This window comes from Budorcas taxicolor, chromosome 2 (assembly GCF_023091745.1).
Source record: "Budorcas taxicolor isolate Tak-1 chromosome 2, Takin1.1, whole genome shotgun sequence".
NCBI classification, from domain to species: Eukaryota; Metazoa; Chordata; class Mammalia; order Artiodactyla; family Bovidae; genus Budorcas; species Budorcas taxicolor.
This window is the reverse complement of record NC_068911.1, coordinates 84,021,099-84,039,169: the sequence shown is the minus strand read 5'-3', so window position 1 is coordinate 84,039,169 and position 18,071 is coordinate 84,021,099.

Genomic DNA, 18,071 nt, shown 5'->3' with positions numbered 1-18,071 from the left:
TACCTCGTTTAACTTCATCCGCATTGCCGCTTCCTTAAAACACGTCAATGGTTCGCTATTGTATTTAGAATTGAATTCATTCTCTTTACGGTGGCCTCCAAGATCATTATTTCTTCTTCTACAATGTCCCCACCAATTCCCTGGCCTTCTTTGTGTTTATCAAACCTGTCAAGTCTTTGCTCACCTCTGGGGCTTTGACTCGCTGCTCTCTCCTCCTGGTTCAGCTTCCCTGTTTTTTACACAGCTGGCTTTGCCTCATTATTCAAGTCATTGGTCAAGAGACATATATTCAGAGAGGCCTCCTCTGATCACCTCATCTGAAATGGTCCCTCCGATCTGACACTTACAACCAGCTGAGAGTATTTTGTGCCTTTATGGTTAAGTTGCATGTTTCCCTCTCTTCTCTAATCCTGAAGGTAAGGTCCGTGGTGGTAGTGATCCTGTATTAGTTGTTCACTCATGTGTCTGCTGTGATCGTAGTAGCATCGGGCTCACAGAAAGCACCCAAGAGATGTTTATTTCAGGAAAGAGTTCCTGAGGTGTGGTTCTGGCTGTTATGGAAGACCTGATTTCTCTATTCTCTGCTTGAAATAGAGCTGCCACAAGACACAGCAAGTACACTGAATTTGCTCATTATGGCCTGAGTTTTGATGCTTTGCTGAGTTTACATAGCAGATAAAGCAAGTTAAATACAGAAGCAAGTAGTCATACCCATTTACAGTAGTCAAATGACACCACTGTGAAGATGAAATTATTTGGGGCCTTTGATAAATCATTTGAATGTTTTTGCTTTTAATCAGTTACAGTTAATTAGGTACTTTTTCAAAATGTTCTTGTTTATTTTCATTAGGTATAAACTTTCATATAGTAGAGTACACAAAGTGTACAGCTGAGAGAGTTTTTATAGGCATGTACTCTGAGTAGCCATTCTAGGTCAAGATACAGAAATTTTCGGTTATCCTAGAAACTTCGCTGGTGCCCCTCCTCTGTCAATACCCATTTCCCATTCTGGCTTCTATCAGCATAGATTACATTTGTCTGCTCCTGAATTTCATATAAGTGGAGTCATAAGTATCTACTGTTTGTGTCTGGCTTATTTCACTTAACCTAATGTCTGCGAGATTCATCCATGTTGATACCTGCTACAAGGTACATCCTCCTCTTTATTTGCTAATGGTAGCATGGGCTTACTCTAGGCTCCTTCCAAAGCACAACTTGAAATTTTGACCTTTAAGCTTGTTAAAAACTTGGAGTGGTGATTTGGTAGCTGCCTCTGTTAAGGGCTTTGAACGCCATTCTCATGGAATGGATCAGACTAGTGTTGAGCTAAGCAATTACCTTAATTCATCTGAAACAGTTGGTCACAGGATACATTAGATGAGCATCTTGAGTCAAACTTGAACACGCAGTCAACCTGAACAAAATGAGCTCAGTCACAGAGAGCCAGATTTCTTAATTAGTTCTCAGTGGCAAGAACACTTTATGTTTCCAAAAGTCAAATACAAATTCTACAAGTGACACAATTCAAGAAGACTTCATGGGGGTGAATTTAAACCTGGCCTCCCACTGTCATCTGCAGCATCTGAAGCCATATTCATTTATTTCTCACTGTTAGTGTTCTTAGAAGCACCGATATGCTATAATAAAAAGTAATGGCTACCTTTATTGTGGTATTATTGAATTAAGTAATACAGTGCAGTCCCACTGCTTGACGTTGGGCAGCTGGTTGTCTTCCCTTTTCTCTTATTGTTTTCTCCATTCTATGTCTTTTTGTTTCTGCCAAAGGAGAATATTAATAACATGAATATATCTTAAGGCATCTTCTGCAATCTATCCTTTTATACACACATATTCTTAAAAAGTAGAAAGAATTTTGAAATGCAAGAAATCAAGTATAAATAATTCTTTGTTTTTGTTTGTTTGGTTTAGTTTCATTTTGATGTAGGGTAAATTACTTGTAGTTTATAGGCTGTATTTATAAATGTTAGGAACAGAATGTGGTGATACAACGTGTTGACACTTTTTAAAATTACTATTGCTGTTAATAATGAATGCAAGCAGTTTCTTTCAAGGCTCAACACATATCTCCTGAAACTTTACTGGGGATGTAATAATCCACGGATGGTCTATGCTGAAAGGGACCAAATCCTTCCACCTTTCATTACATCTATGGGGATCTTCCTTCTCACATTACCTTCATCCCAGTCTCATATTGGTGAGTTGTAAAATGGCTATTATTTGCTATAATAGGTTATCATAACAGCAAAGGCATCTTTTGCACTTGATAAAAGAAAATACACAAATAAAGGAAATTTGAAGATCATTACACATTATTCACATTTTTCTGAAGGCTGGAATATTTTAGTACTTAATTTTTAGGTGACTGGAATTTAGTTTCAGTTTTTGATTTTACAATTTAATTGAATTGTGCAGATGAATTACAATTCTCTTCATTAAAAATATCTACCCCTCTGATATGGATAGGTTGAATGACCCAAATAGTTTGATTCTCCCTTGCCTAAGTATTGAAAAGTAATCATTCTTGTAGAGGATTTGAAATTCAACATAAAAAACTTAGTGAAAAACAAAAAGTTTAGTTATGTTTTTCAATATAGCTTCAGTTCAGTTCAGTCACATCCAACTCTTTGCAACCCCATGGACTGCAGCACAGCAGGCTTCCCTGTCCCTGGAGCTTGCTCAAATTCATGTCCATTGAGTCGGTGATGCCATCCAACCATCTCATCCTCTGTCGTCCCCTTCTCCTCCCGCCTTCAATCTTTCCCAGCATCACAGACTTTTCCAATGAGTCTGTTCTTCAAATCAACTGGTCAAAGTATTGGAGTTTTAGCTTCAACATCATTCCTTCCAATGAATATTCAGGACTGATTTCCTTGGATCTCCTTGTAGCCCAAGGGACTCTCAAGAGTCTTTTCCAATACCAGAGTTCAAAAGCATCAATTCTTTGGTGCTCAGTTTTCTTTATAGTCCAACTCTCACGTCCATACATGAGTACAGGAAAAACCATAGCTTTGACTAGACAGGCCTTTGTTGGCAAAGTAATATCTCTGCTTTTTCATATGCCGTCTAGGTTGGTCATAACTTTTCTTCCAAGGAGTAAGTGTCTTTTAATTTCATGGCTGCAGTCACTATCTGCAGTAGTTTTGGAGTCCCCTAAAATAAAATTTCTCGCTGTTTCCATTGTTTCCCCATCTATTTGCCATGAAGTGATGGGACCAGATGCTATGATCTTTGTTTTCTGAATGTTGAGTTTTAAGCCAACTTTTTCACTCTCCTCTTTCACTTTCATCAAGAGGCTTAGTTCTTCGCTTTCTGCCATAAGGGTGGTATCATCTGCATATCTGAGGTTATTGATATTTCTCTCAGAAATCTTGATTCCAGCTTGTGCTTTATCCAGGCTAGCATTTCTCATGATGTACTCTGCATATAAGTTAAATAAGCAGGGTGACAATATACAGCCTTGACGTACTCCATTCCTGATTTGAAACCAGTCTGTTGTTCCATGTCTGGTTCTAACTTTTGCTTCTTCAGTATAACTTATTTGATGATAAATTCAGAAAACTCTCTAGAATTCACTGGAAAAGAGTTAATATTATCTTAAGATATTTCTCCCTTGAAAAGCATTTCACTTTGAGAAAACAAATGACTCACAATATTGCTTACAGTTCTCCCTTTAATCCAGATAAAAATATGAATGAAAGAGTTGAGCTCAAATAAGCTCTTCCCAACTTAATGGGCAGCAGAACAAAATAATTGTAAGTATCCATTAAAAATCATACTTAGCATCTAGAAAAGAAAATAGCATGTCAAAATAAAGCTGCATATTTCCCTTCTGGTTTAATCTCAGCTTTCTCTCCTTGCCATCTGTTTGGTAAATGTAACTAAGTTTGATATCACTCCACCTCAAAGCCTAATTTCATACTCCCCTTAAATGCAACACTTCTCACAAAATCATGTTTTCTACCCCATGAGAAGTGGATAGTCAAGCCAGAAGAAGATTGGTGGGTGGCTACTGACCAAAGTTGAACAATTCAAACATCCAAAAGAATAACAGTAATTGATTTATACAATTTTATATAAAAATCTATGAGACTATAATGACTCTTAAAAAAAAAGATCAAACAACCACACACACACACACACACACACATCCTCTTCTTGCTAGTAATGGAGATGATTTTACCAACAACTTCTGACTCTGAAATGTGGTTATTTAAGGGAAAGGTTTAAAAACTTTGCCTTTCTAGTAGACATTATCTTTCAGGGTAACTAGGTAGTTAATAAAGGAATTACCTTTCTTATCAAAGAAGCTAGCAAGTTTAGAAGAATAATATAAAATAAGTCAACAAGAAAAGCAAAGTGTTACTAAATTATAAACCTAGAACACATTAGATTATGGATATATGGATATTCATTACACAATTCTTTCATAGTTCCCATATGTTTGAAAATTTCCGTAGCTAAGAAAGTTAAGTTGCCACTATGAAAACAAGAGAAAATAAAGCTATAAAGATAATACTTTGGACTTAAGGGACATACTTTATAAAACATGCTCTCAATATTCAGAAACCACAATTAAAATTACCAGCCTCTCTGAAGAAAGTTTCTCCAGGAGATAAGGGGATAATAAAAGGCTCAGCTAAGCACAGGTTTGATCCCTATGTCGGGAAGATCCTTTAGAGAAGGAAATGGCAACCCACTCCAGTATTCTTGCCTGGGAAGTTCCATGGACAGAAGGAGCCTGGCAGGCTTCAGTCCACAGGGTCACAAAGAATTGGACAGGACTTAGTGCCTAAAACAACAATAAAACCCAATCTCACCTTTCTGCCCCTCCTTCAATCAGTTCAGTTCAGTTGCTCAGTCATGTCCGACTCCTTCAATACAGCATAGCAAAAAAAAAAAAAAAAAAAAAAATCCCAGTTGCAATCACTCCAAATAACTGTCCCTTCAGGGAGAGCAAGTATTGTTTCTACAAGCATTTCTCTGCAGGGTAATAAACTCAGTGGAAGTCACAGGCATAAAAGCTCTCTCAGTGATATTTAAAGACATACCCATTTTATAATACCGGGAACCCAATCTCAGGACCAGCATTTCTTGCCTTCTGTTTTGTCTGTATCTGTAGCAGGGATGATGGGCACAGTCAAAGGTCTGGTGTCTTGCAAATTGTTTGGCCTTCATGCACTGTGTGTGTGATGCTCAGCCTTGTCTGACTCTTCGTGACCCCATGGACTGTAGCCCACCAGGCTCCTCTGTCCATGGGATCCTCCAGGAAAAATACTGGAGCGGGTTGTTACTTTTTCTCCAAGAGGTCTTCCTGACCCAGGGACTGAACCTGAGTCTCATGTATTGCAGGCAGGTTCTTTACAGCTGAGCTGTTGGGAAGTTCCATGTTTGGCCTAAGGTGGCTATAATTTCACCATTTGTTTTTCTCATAGCCCAGTTTAAACTAGCTCCTCCTCTAAGAAAACAGAAAAAGTAGCCTCCTGCTCTAGAAAAGTATCAGGAAGAATGAGGGCAACAGGAAGTACATATATTTCACATATAGCAAGTGAAATTTGATGAACTATTAATAAAATATACTCATTAATTCATATATAAACAGCATTGTTCAATGAATCTAAGATTTATGCAGAATATGCGATTAAATTGGAGAAGGCAATGGCACCCCACTCCAGTACTCTTGCCTGGAAAATCCCATGGACGGAGGACCCTGGTAGGCTGCAGTCTATGAGGTCGCTAAGAGTTGGACACAACTGAGTGACTTCACTTTGACTTTTCACTTTCATGCATTGGAGAAGGAAATGGCAACCCACTCCAGTATTTTTGCCTAGAGAATCCCAGGGATGGGGGAACCTGGTGGGCTGCCGTCTATGGGGTCGCACAGAGTCGGGCACAACTGAAGCGACTTAGCAGCAGCAGCAGCAGCAGTAGCAGCAGCATGCGATTAAGTACACTAATGGAATTTAGTTACAAAGGGAAAAAAGGAGTGGTAATCTTCGATTGAAATTTAATCAGCTTTGTGATTATTAAAAAATGTATTTTGACCATAATTCAGAGATATTATATTAGCATTTTTGAGTTTTCAAACCTCTTTATATTTTCATGAAAGCAACAGTTTAGTTAACAAATTTTTTTCAACAAATATTCTCTTTCCACTGTTCAGTCCAGTTTGGTTCAGTTCAATTCAGTCACCCAATCGTGTCTGACTGTTTGAGACCCCATGAACTGCAGCATGTCAGGCCTCCCGGTCCGTCACCAACTCCCAGAGTTTACTCAAACTCATATCCATTGAGTCAGTGATGCCATCCAACCATCTCATCCTCTGTCATCCCCTTCTCCTCCCGCCTTCAATCTTTTCCAGCATCAGAGTCCTTACAAATGAGTCAGCTCTTCGCATCAGCTGGCAAAAGTATTGGAGTTTCAGCTTCAGCATCAGTCCTTCCAATGAATATTCAGGACTGATTTTCTTTAGGATGCACTGGTTGGATCTCCCTGCTGTCCAAAAGACTATCAAGAGTCTTTTCCAACACCACAGTTCAAAAGCATCAATTTTTCAGTGCTCAGCTTTTATAGTCCAACTCTCACATCCATACATGACTACTAGAAAAATCATACCTTTGACTAGATGGACTTTTGTTGGCAAAGTAATGTCTCTGCTTTTTAATATGTTGTCTAGGTTGGTCATAACTTTTCTTCCAAGGAGCAAGTGTCTTTTAATTTCGTGACCGCAGTCACCATCTGCAGTGATTTTGGAGCCCCCCAAAATAAAGTCTGTCACTGTTTCTGTTGTTTCCCCATCTATTTGCTGTGAAGTGATGGGACCAGATGCCATGATCTTAGTTTTCTTAATCTTAGTTTCATGATCTTAGTTTTCTTTCCACTGTATTAGTTAATAAATGATCAAGGTCTTTTCCATTGATCTATGATATTTACTGTATCATACGTTCATTGTATGCAGTCTTCCCAGGTGTGTAGTGCTTAAGAATCTGCCTGCCAATGCGGGAGACACAGGGTTGATCCCTGGGTCAGGAAGATCCCCTGGAGAAGGAAATGGCTACTCACTCTAGTATTCTTGCCTAGGGAATCCCATGGACAGAGGAGCCTGGTGGGCTACAGTTCATGGGGTCACAAAGAGTTGGCTACGACTGAGCAACTGAGCACACACACACACACACACACAAACACACACACATAGTATACACACAGTGACTGCTGCTTTACTATTTTCTTCCTTTCACTGGTCTCATCACAGTGTTTTAATTATTTAAGCTTTATAACATTTTAATATCTAATACAAGTAATCCCTTTATCTTTATCCAGATGAAATTATAAATAATTTTGATAAATTTTTTGATAATTGTGTTAGATTTTTTTTAATTTAAATTTATTTATTTTAATTGGAAACTAATTACTTTACAATATTTTATTGGTTTTTCCATACATCAGCATGAATCGGCCACGGGTGTACACGTGTAGATTTTTAAAATTTGTTTTGTAATAACCCTACCCTTTAATTTAGGGACTGTAGATGTGAAAGATGTAAAACCTTTTTATATATTTATTTGTCAATATATTCTCCCATAATATTATCCACCTTATTTATCTAAATGAGTATGTGGATATTTATATACATTTATTTGAAAACGTATGCTAACCTGTGTTTAGATATTTATATACTCATATGACATTTGTCAAGGCTAAAATTCTAGCTAAATATCTCCATTAAGGAAAACGAATATGAGAAAGAATTACAAACTTACTCTTCTGCTTACGCCATACACATTAGACTATTTATTTAATTAGGAGTTTATACTTTAACTGAATCAACTGGTGATAACTAATAAATTAAATTTACACTTGAATTTCAAAGGCATATTGGATTTTCACTAATCTTGCAGTTTCAGTAGCCTAGGAGTTTAAAAACCTTGTATTAAAAAAAAAGTAAGTCTAAATTCTGGCCTCTGACTAAAGCTAGCTGCATGACCTTGCCATAATAAGTAAACTTAAAGTTATGTAACATCTCTAGGCCCAGTTGCCTAACCATAAAATGGAGATAATAAAAATGCCTGTGTCTTAGAGTTGCTGTAAGGATTAAACAAAATGTACATAATAAAATAATCCCAGTGCCTGGTTTATGATAAACTCACCCCTAATGTTAGCAATTATTCCAATCTGGAATAAGCAAACACCAAAATTTCAATGTAAGTTATACACTTTCTCCTAAATAATAAGCTTTAATGAAATGCAGACAGAAGAAAACAGTTCAACGTCTTTCCTAGTTCGAATATTCACTATAAAATAACTGTCAAATTCTCTGTCATTTTCTTTGTGCTTCATCTGTGGCCTCTGTCTAATTCTTCCTGTATCTTCTTTACTTTTTTTCTGAAACTCAGACTCTTGTCCTCTTCTTGTCTTGTATTTATATTTTACCCAATCCTATTCTGTCCACCTGGGGAGCAGAGGTATGAAGCACCGTGAAGCTGGTTGAAGCCTTGGTGACATCAACCTCAAGAATACTATTGCCATTCTGACTTCTTCCTTATTCCAGCTTTTTTTTTAAAAATAAAATACCATAGCATCAATTCACTTGAGCTTGTGCCTTTAGTGTCTACTGAATTTTAGGTCTACTGAATTTATAGGCTAATGACTATAGGAAAAATAATTTATTAATTTTTCTAAAATTGAGAGAATAACACATACCAGGCATGTGATTCATGAAATAACATATTTATGAAACAAGGTTCCATTTGTAATCCTGTTAGAAAGTAATGCATGTGCTTTTGTTAATCCCATGTCTTTACAACGATTATGAATGGAACATACTGAGTTCTTGTTTATTAATGTAATGCCAATTTAATTCCTACATAGAAAAGAAATCAAAACATATTATTCTTTTCTGATTGACATTACAAAACTTTAGTCAGAAAATGATTTTAGCATACATTATCAACACTAAGAGAATTCTTGCAGTGAATGTGTAAAAATAAAATGATGTGGAGAGATTTCTCCTGATTTTTTCCCTGTCACTGAAGATAGCAGACTGCTTTTCTTTTTACACACATTGCACAATTTCATTTTAGATGCTAGTCAGTAAAGTTTCAACTTGATTATTTCTTCAAAATGGTGTTAAAAATATTTCATGATTGCAAAATTTAAAAAAAACACTAAGAATTAATTTCTTAATTTACATTTCTGACTTTTCAATTCCTAAAATCAAATTGGTCAAAATGTCATCATTTTCTATAAACTGACAGAAACATTTAAGTGCCATAAAACTCATATTTTGTGACCACACTTTTCATTGAGCAATGGTTCTTAAGTGATGACATCCATTGTCAAAGGCATCTTCCAAAAAATACAGCAGTTTTTGAAAAAGAAACCAGAATATCTTTTTAAGTAATATAACCCTTATGCAGTTTTCTCTCTTTTTTTAAAATTTGACCCTTTTTATTTCCTGCAGGTTTTAAGTAAAGACCTCCAATTTAAAACCTATTATTCTGTAAAAGCTGCTTCTCCCCCTCCTTCAGCTATAAACTTACTTCAATCTCTGCCCTGTGATTTCCTGCCTTTTTCACTTTGCTTAGCACTGAGCTATACTTCTGATATAACCAGAATGGGTGTGTGTGTGTGATGTTCACACAATACTTAGAGCAGACAAGCCATTTAAAATATATTAAATATCAACCTATTTTTGCTTTTACACTGTCACAATCCAAGGTATTGTTCCTGACTGTCTTTTTTTTTTTTTTAACAAAACTGTATAGATTTTCATGAAGCTAAATATTAAATGAGATTATCTCAGAAATGATTATTAATGAATTATTGCTTCATAACCACGTGATGCTCTGTTGTTGCTGTTCAGTCTTTCAGTTGTGTCTGGCTCTTTGCCACCCCATGGACTGTGGCTTCCCTGTCCTTCACCATCTCCTGGAGCTTGCTCAAATGCATGTCCATTGAGTCGGTGATGCCATGCAACCAACTCATGCTCTGTCATCCCCTTCTCCTCCTGCCTTCAATCTTTCCCAACATCAGGGTCTTTTCTAAGGAGTTGGCTCTTTGCATCAGGTGGCCACACATATTGGAGCTTCAGTTTCAGCATCAGTCCTTCTAAAAAATATTTAGGACTGATTTCCTTTAGGATGGACTGCTTGGATCTCCTTGCAGTCCAAACGACTCTCAAGAGTCTTCTCCAACACCACAGCTCAAAAGCATCAATTCTTTGGCATTCAGCCTTCTTTATGGTCCAGCTCCACAGCCATATATGACTACTGGAAAAAACCGTAGCTTTGACTAGACAGACCTCTGTTGGCAAAGTAATGTCTCTGCTTTTTAGTATGCTATCTAGTTTGGTCATAGCTTTCCTTTCAAGGAGAAAGCATCTTTTTTAATTTCATGGCTTCAGTCACCATCTGCAGTGATTTTGGAGGCCAAAAAAATAAAGTCTGTCACTATTGCCACTGTTTCCCCATCTATTAGCTTTGAAGTGATGGTACTGGATGCTATGACCTTTGTGCTTTAAGTGTTGAGTTTTAAGCCAACTTTTCCACTCTTCTCTTTTATCTTCATCAAGAGGCTCTTCAGTTCTTCGCTTTCTGCCATAAGGGTGGTGTCATCTGCATATCTGAGGTTATTGATATTTCTATCAGCAATCTTGATTCCGGCTTATGTTTCATCCAGCCCAGCATTTTGCATGATATGCTCTGCATATAAGTTAAATCAGCAGGGTGACAATATATAGCCTTGACGTATTCCTTTCCCAATTTGAAACCAATCCGTTGTTCCAAATCTGGTTCTAACAGTTGCTTCTTGACCTGCATACAGGTTTCTCAGGAGGCACGTCAAGTGGTCCGGTATTCCCATCTCTTTCAGAATTTTCCACAGTTTGTTGTAATCCACACAGTCAAAGGCTTTAGCTTAGTCAATGAAGCAGGAGTAAATGTTTTTCTGGAACTCTCTAGCTTTTTCGATGATCCAGTGGATATTGGCAATTTGATCTCTGGCTCCTCTGCCTTTGCTAAATCCAGCTTGAACATCTGGAAGTTTTCAGTTCATATACTGTTGAAGCTTGGCTTGGAGAATTTTGAGCATTACTTTACTAGCATATGAAATGAATGCAATTTTGCAGTACTTTGAACATTCTTTGGAATTGCCCTTCTTTGGGATTGAAATGAAAACGGACCTTTCCAGTCCTGTGACCATTGCTGAGTTTTTCAAATTTGCTGGCATATTGAGCGTAGCACTTTCCCAGCATCATCTTTTAGGATTTGAAATAGCTCAACTGGAATTCCATCACCTCCACTAGCTTTGTTTATAGTGATGCTTCCTAAGGCCCACTTGACTTCATAGTCCAGGATGTTTGACTCTAGGTGAGTGATCCCACCATAGTGGCTATCTGGGTCACTAAGATCTTTTTTGTATAGTCCTGTGTATTCTTGCCACCTCTTCTTAATATCTTCTGCTTCTGTCAGGTCCATGCCGTTTCTGTCCTTTATTGTGCCCATCTTTGCATGAAATGCATGGTCTTGTGTTAACAGTGTGGAAGGATCCTAATAACAAAGGAAAGATATGTTTCTTGGAGAGCGTGTTTAATTTTACTCATATAGACACACACAGTCAAGAAGGTAAACTCTGATCTTACCCGTTCCGGTCATCTTTTCCTGTTTGAGGAGGATTATTAGGCTTCCCTGGTGGCTCAGATGGTAAAGAGTCTGCCTGCAATGTGGGAGACCTGGGTCCAATCCCTGAGTAGGGACAATTCCCTGGAGAAAGAAATGGCTACTCACTCTAGTATTCTTGCCTGAAGAATTCTATGCACAAGAGAGGCCTGGTGGGCTACTGCCTGTGGGGTCACAAGAGTAAGACATGACTGAAGGACCTACACTTTCACTTTCACTTTTCATTGTAGGAGAAGAGCTATCAAATCAAGAATGATACCCTGAAAAAAAGAGAGAGAGAGAGCTTGAGGCTTCCCTGAAGGTCCAGTGGTTAAGACTCCATGTTGTCAATGCAGGGAGTGAGGGTTCAATTCCTGGTTGGTGAACTAAGATCCCACATTTCATGTGGTGTGACCAAAAGGTTAAAAAAAAAAAGTCAGGAAAGCTTGAAAGCAATAGTCTTCAAAGCAGGGTGTATAGACTTTCCCAGGGCTCAGTTCAGTTCAGTTCAGTTCAGTCTTTCAGTCGTGTGCGACTCTTTGCGACCCCATGAATCGCAGCACACCAGGCCTCCCTGTCCATCACCAACTCCCGGAGTTCACTCAGACTCACGTCCATCGAGTCAGTGATGCCATCCAGCCATCTCACCCTCTGTCGTCCCCTTCTCCTCCTGCCCCCAATCCCTCCCAGCATCAGAGTCTTTTCCAATGAATCAATTCTTTGCATGAGGTGTCCAAAGTACTGGAGTTTCAGCTTTAGCATCATTCCTTCCAAAGAAATCCCAGGGCTGATCTCCTTCAGAATGGACTGGTTGGATCTCCTTGCAGTCCAATGGACTCTCAAGAGTCTTCTCCAACACCACAGTTCAAAAGCATCAATTCTTCGGCATTCAGCTTTCTTCACAATCCAACTCTCACATCCATACATAACCACTGGAAAAACCATAGCCTTGACTAGATGGACCTTAGTCAACAAAGTAATGTCTGTGCTTTTGAATATGCTATCTAGGTTGATCATAACTTTCCTTCCAAGGAGTAAGTGTCTTTTAATTTCATGGCTGCAATCACCATCTGCAGTGATTTTGGAGCCCAGAAAAATAAAGTCTGACACTGTTTCCACTGTTTCCCCATCTATTTCCCATGAAGTGATGGGACCAGCTGCCATGATCTTCATCTTCTGAATTTGAGCTGTAAGCCAACTTTTTCGCTCTCCTCTTTCACTTTCATCAAGAGGCTTTTTAGCTCCTCTTCACTTTCTGCCATAAGGGTGGTGTTATCTGCATATCTGAGGTTATTGAGGTTTCTCCTGGCAATCTTGATTCCAGCTTGTGTTTCTTCCAGTCCAGCGTTTCTCATGATATACTCTGCATATAAGTTAATTAAGCAGGGTGACAATATACACCTTTGACGTACTCCTTTTCCTATTTGGAACCAGTCTGTTGTTCCATGTCCAGTTCTAACTGCTGCTTCCTGACCTGCATACAGATTTTATAAATAATTTTAAGTGAATCAATTTCAGTTAATAATATCTATATATGCTATCTAACCCTCTAGGGCCTGGATTGTTTCCCCTTGCCCACTTCTCTCTTTTCCCATACTTCCAAAAAGAAGAGCTTACTACCTATCTGAAATTTCACAAGGTTCACTGCCTTAAATTCATACCTGCAAATACCAAACATATCTCTACTGGACAATTCCTTAAACCAAGTCTTCATGAGCAACCCACTTTCATTTATTAAAAGACAAACTTACAATAAAATTTTACTTCTTAGAATTACTGTTGATTAACAATTTATAATATTTTTGAAGTTTTGATTAATTGTTTATCAATAACAAAAGTAAAGGCAATTAAACCTAGGAGAAATATTTTAACTGTATGCATTATATATGATAGAATTATCAGTATAATCATATAAGCATATTATTTTAACCTGAGTGCAATGGTCACAAGAAAATGTTTTAAAACTAAATTGCACAACGCATGCATGCATGCTAAGTCACTTCAGTCGTGCTCGACTCTATGTGACCCTATGTACAACAGCCCACCAGGCTCCTCTGTCTACAGGATTCTCTGGGCAAGAATAGTGGAGTGGGTTGCCATTTCATGTATATATATACACACACACATATTTATATATATATGAAATTGCAGAGAATTATAAGGCAATCAATAAAAGACTTTAAAGCATAAAATATGTTTATTATAACATTATATAGGAGAAGTGGGATGAAAATACTATTTCAAGAGAAAAAGTTATAACAAAATTTCAACCTTTTTTAATGGGTAATTATGGGTCTAAAATTGTTATGGTATTTATATTTCATTAAAAACATCTAAGTGATGGAATATTTTTAAAATGTCAATATTTATAATATGCCAGAAGTGACATGTTTTGCAATTAATTAATCATATGAAAAATATTGTATATCAAAAATGTTCTAGGGTGTGCATAATTAAACAAAAATCATTTGGCAACATTGGAATAATATATTTGTGAGACTCTCTTCTAAACGGTAGTCTCTGATTGGTAGTGAATTCATTTCTTCTTATATTAAAAAAAAAAACCTGGCTCTAGTAATATACAGTGGTAATCTCAGAATAAAATAAAGTTCCTATCATGAAATATTTGAGCAGGTCCACAACTGGTCTATGCCTGTATTCAATGATTTGAGAAAATAATTCATCATGGGTTTGGAGGACACAGATTTGTTTTCTATTTGCTTTCCATCCTGTAATCTTAGCAGGATGTTATAAACTATTTACTTTCTAAATGCAGATCTATCTTGCTAGTTCTTGCTAGTTATGAATTGCTAGTTGCTAGTTTCCAATTGCTACTTTTAGAGTGATAATCTTGCTCAACTTATCAATGGCAACAATATCCCTTTTGGGATTTAAATGGCAGGCACTGTGCACAAGCCTGAGAGCGAGATGATTTTGGAGTCAGGCCATGAGCTAGAAAAAGTAATTTTCCAAATCTTTATACAGAAAACAAAAGTCATTATCAACCTGCTGTCGAACATCTGATTATGGCAATTTGTAGAAACAAATGAAACATCATGGAAACTTGCTAAGAGGAAAATCAACAATAAATAACATATCCAAAAAACAATTGGTATACGTGTTTATACATACATATATACTTCCTTCTTAGCCATCTTGGACAAGAATAATTTTAAAGCTTCAGAAGAAGAATTAAAATTCATGATGTTATGCAAAATGTTATGAAATAAATGGATAATCTTTGAAGATTAACAACACTCTTTAAAGTTCAAGGGGAAAAAATTCTACCTCAGCATTAATGGTAGAGATTGGATTGCCTGAGTTAACATTTCCCATAGAATGGGCTTCCGTAATCACTCAGCTAGATAGAATCTGCCTGCAATTCAGGAAACCCAGGTTCATTTCCTGGGTCAGGAAGATCCCCTGTGGAAGGAAATGGCTACCCACTCCAGAACAGAGGGCAGGAGAATTCCATGGACAGAGGAGCATGGCAGGTTACAGTCCATGGAGTCGCAAAGGGTTGGACATAACACTTTCACTTTTTTCATAGAATGCAACATCCAGATATACTACTGGAAAGAAAAGATTCTGGAGCATAAAATGATATGATGTACTTTTTCTGAGTCTTGATTTACCTACAACTAAAACCATTCAGAATTTCGTTTGGAAATGTGAGGGTGACACCAGGTGAAAAACTGAAAATTGTTAAATACTTTAAAAGAAATAAAGAGGTCTTATTGTTGACAGAATACAATAAGTTGATTATGCTGCAAAAAATTGGGCTAACTGTAGGATAGAGAGTGGGCTGGAAGGGGCAACAGAAAAAACAAGAAGACCATCTGGGAGACATTGCTATAGTCCAGGAAAAACGTGACCATATGGTGGTGGTAGTGGAAAATGAGAAGAATTGAAAAGTTCCAGAGTTACTTGGGAGATAAAATTGAAGGAATTTGATGAATAGATAAAAGGGTATGGGAGGAAGGATGCACCAGAAGTCATTCCTAGAATTTTGACTTGAGAATCTCTAAAACATTTGATGATGCTTTAAAAAATTATTTTCCTTATAGGTAGGTAGCCAAAACATTCTTGAAGACATGGTTAAATAACTAGGTGTATTTTTTTGGCTTTGGGGCATGTGGGAACTTAGTTCTCTGAATAGGGGTCAAATGTGTACCCCTTGTAGTGGAAGCATAGAGTCCTAAACTGCACCAGCAGGGGAGTCCATTAGGTGTTAGGAATGTTCTTTTTGAATAAAGATAACTTCAGGGAGCATGCATCTAAATTTTTGCAAATTATGTCACATTCCCTTAATAGGTTGTTTTGCAGTATAGAGCTCTAAAAGGCAATAATAATAAAATAGAAAAGTGATGTAATTGTGAAATTTAAAACTGCAAGTTGCAGACTAGTAATACCCACCTTTAAATGAAACCCTAAAGCTCTATATTTGTGTATAAACATTGATAATGCCTATTACTGCATAGAGAAGTTCTTATAGGAGACTCCAAAGTGTTAAGGGTGATTATATTCGGGAGGAGAGAGGGATGGGAGTTAGTGAACAATTTTTATCCTTGTAGCTCTATATTGTTTGAATTTTTAATAATGAAAACAAGTATATCTGTAGTCAAGAAATGAAGATGGATGATAAAATGGATGTTAACTGAATGTACCGTGGTCATCATTTCACAATATATGTAAATCAAACCATCATACTGCACATGTTAAGCTTATAGAGAGATGTGTGCCAATTATTTCTCAATAAAACTGGAAAAATAGTTAGGTAAAGCTGTCTTATTACTTTTGATGAAAGACATTATGCTAAAGGTCTTGGGTAACTAGTAGAACTAAGTACCCATGTACATTGGTAATGTCAGAGGAGGTGTGCAGTCATCTCATTCCTTATTATCAGTGACCTTGGGTAGTGGGAAAAGATCTGTACTCAGGTGGTAGACATGGATGCTTAATATCACAGGATTTGGGGCAGTCAGCTTATCCCTCAAGTCCTCAGTTCCTCATCTGTATCAATCAAGGCTTAGACTAAATCAGAGATGGCAAGGAATTAACGTGTAGCTCTTATTCTCCAAACTCTCCATTTTGGCTGGTGTTTTTTAGTTCACCATGGATTGTTTTTTTTTTTTTTTTTTTGCTGTTGTTGTTGTGTATGTTGTTGTTTGTTTGTTTGATATTATTTTTGCTGAGACCAGATCTATTACCAATAAGAGCTAGCACCACAGAAGAAGGTATCATCACAAATTACCTGGAGAGACATTCAGTTCACTTCAGTTTAGTTCACTCAGTTATGTTAGAATCTTTGTGATTGCATGGACTGCAGCATGCCAGTCCTCCCTGTCCATCACCAACTCCCGGAGTTCATCCAAACCCATGTCCATTGAGTCAGTGATGCCATCCAACCATATCATCCTCTGTTGTCCCTTCTCCTCCTGTCCTCAATCTTTCCCAGCAACAGGGTCTTTTCAAATGAGTCAGTTCTTTGCATCAGGTGGCCAAAGTATTGGAGTTTCAGCTTCAGCATCAGTCCTTCCAATGAATATTCAGGACTGATTTCCTTTAGGATGGATTGGTTGAATCTCCTTGCAGTTCAAGGGACTCTCAAGAGTCTTCTCATCAATTCTTTGGTGCTTAGCTTTCTTTATAGTCCAACACTCATGTCCATACATGACTATTGGAAAAACCATAGCTTTGACTACACAGACCTTTGTTGGCAAAGTAATGTCTCTGCTTCTTAATATGCTGTCTAGGTTGGTCATAACTTTTCTTCCAAGAAGCAACCATCTTATAATTTCATGGCTGCAGCCACCATCTGCAGTGATTTTGGAGCCCCCCAAAATAAAGTCTGTCACTGTTTCCACTGTTTCCCCATCTATTTGCCAGGAAGTGATGGAACCAGATGCCATGAGCCTTGTTTTCTGATTGTTGAGTTTTCAGCCAACTTTTTCACTCTACTCTTTTACTTTCAGCAAGAGGCTCTTTAGTTCTTCTTCACTTTCTGCCATAAGGGTGGTGTCATCTGCATATCTGAGGTTATTGATATTTCTTCGGGCAGTCTTGATTCCAGCTTGTGCTTCATCTCATGATGTACTCTGCTGCTGCTAAGTTGCTTCAGTCGTGTCTGACTCTGTGCGACCCCATAGACGGCAGCCCACCAGGCTCCCCTGTCCCTGGGATTCTCCAGGCAAGAATACTGGAATGGGTTGCCATTTCCTTCTCCAATGCATGAAAATGAAAACTGAAAGTGAAGTCGATCAGTCGTGTCCGACTCTTCATGACCCCATGGACTGCAGCTTACCAGGCTCCTTTGTCCATGGGATTTTCCAGGACATTTTCCAGATGTACTCTACATATAAGTTAAATCAGCAGGGTGACAAGATACAGCCATGATGT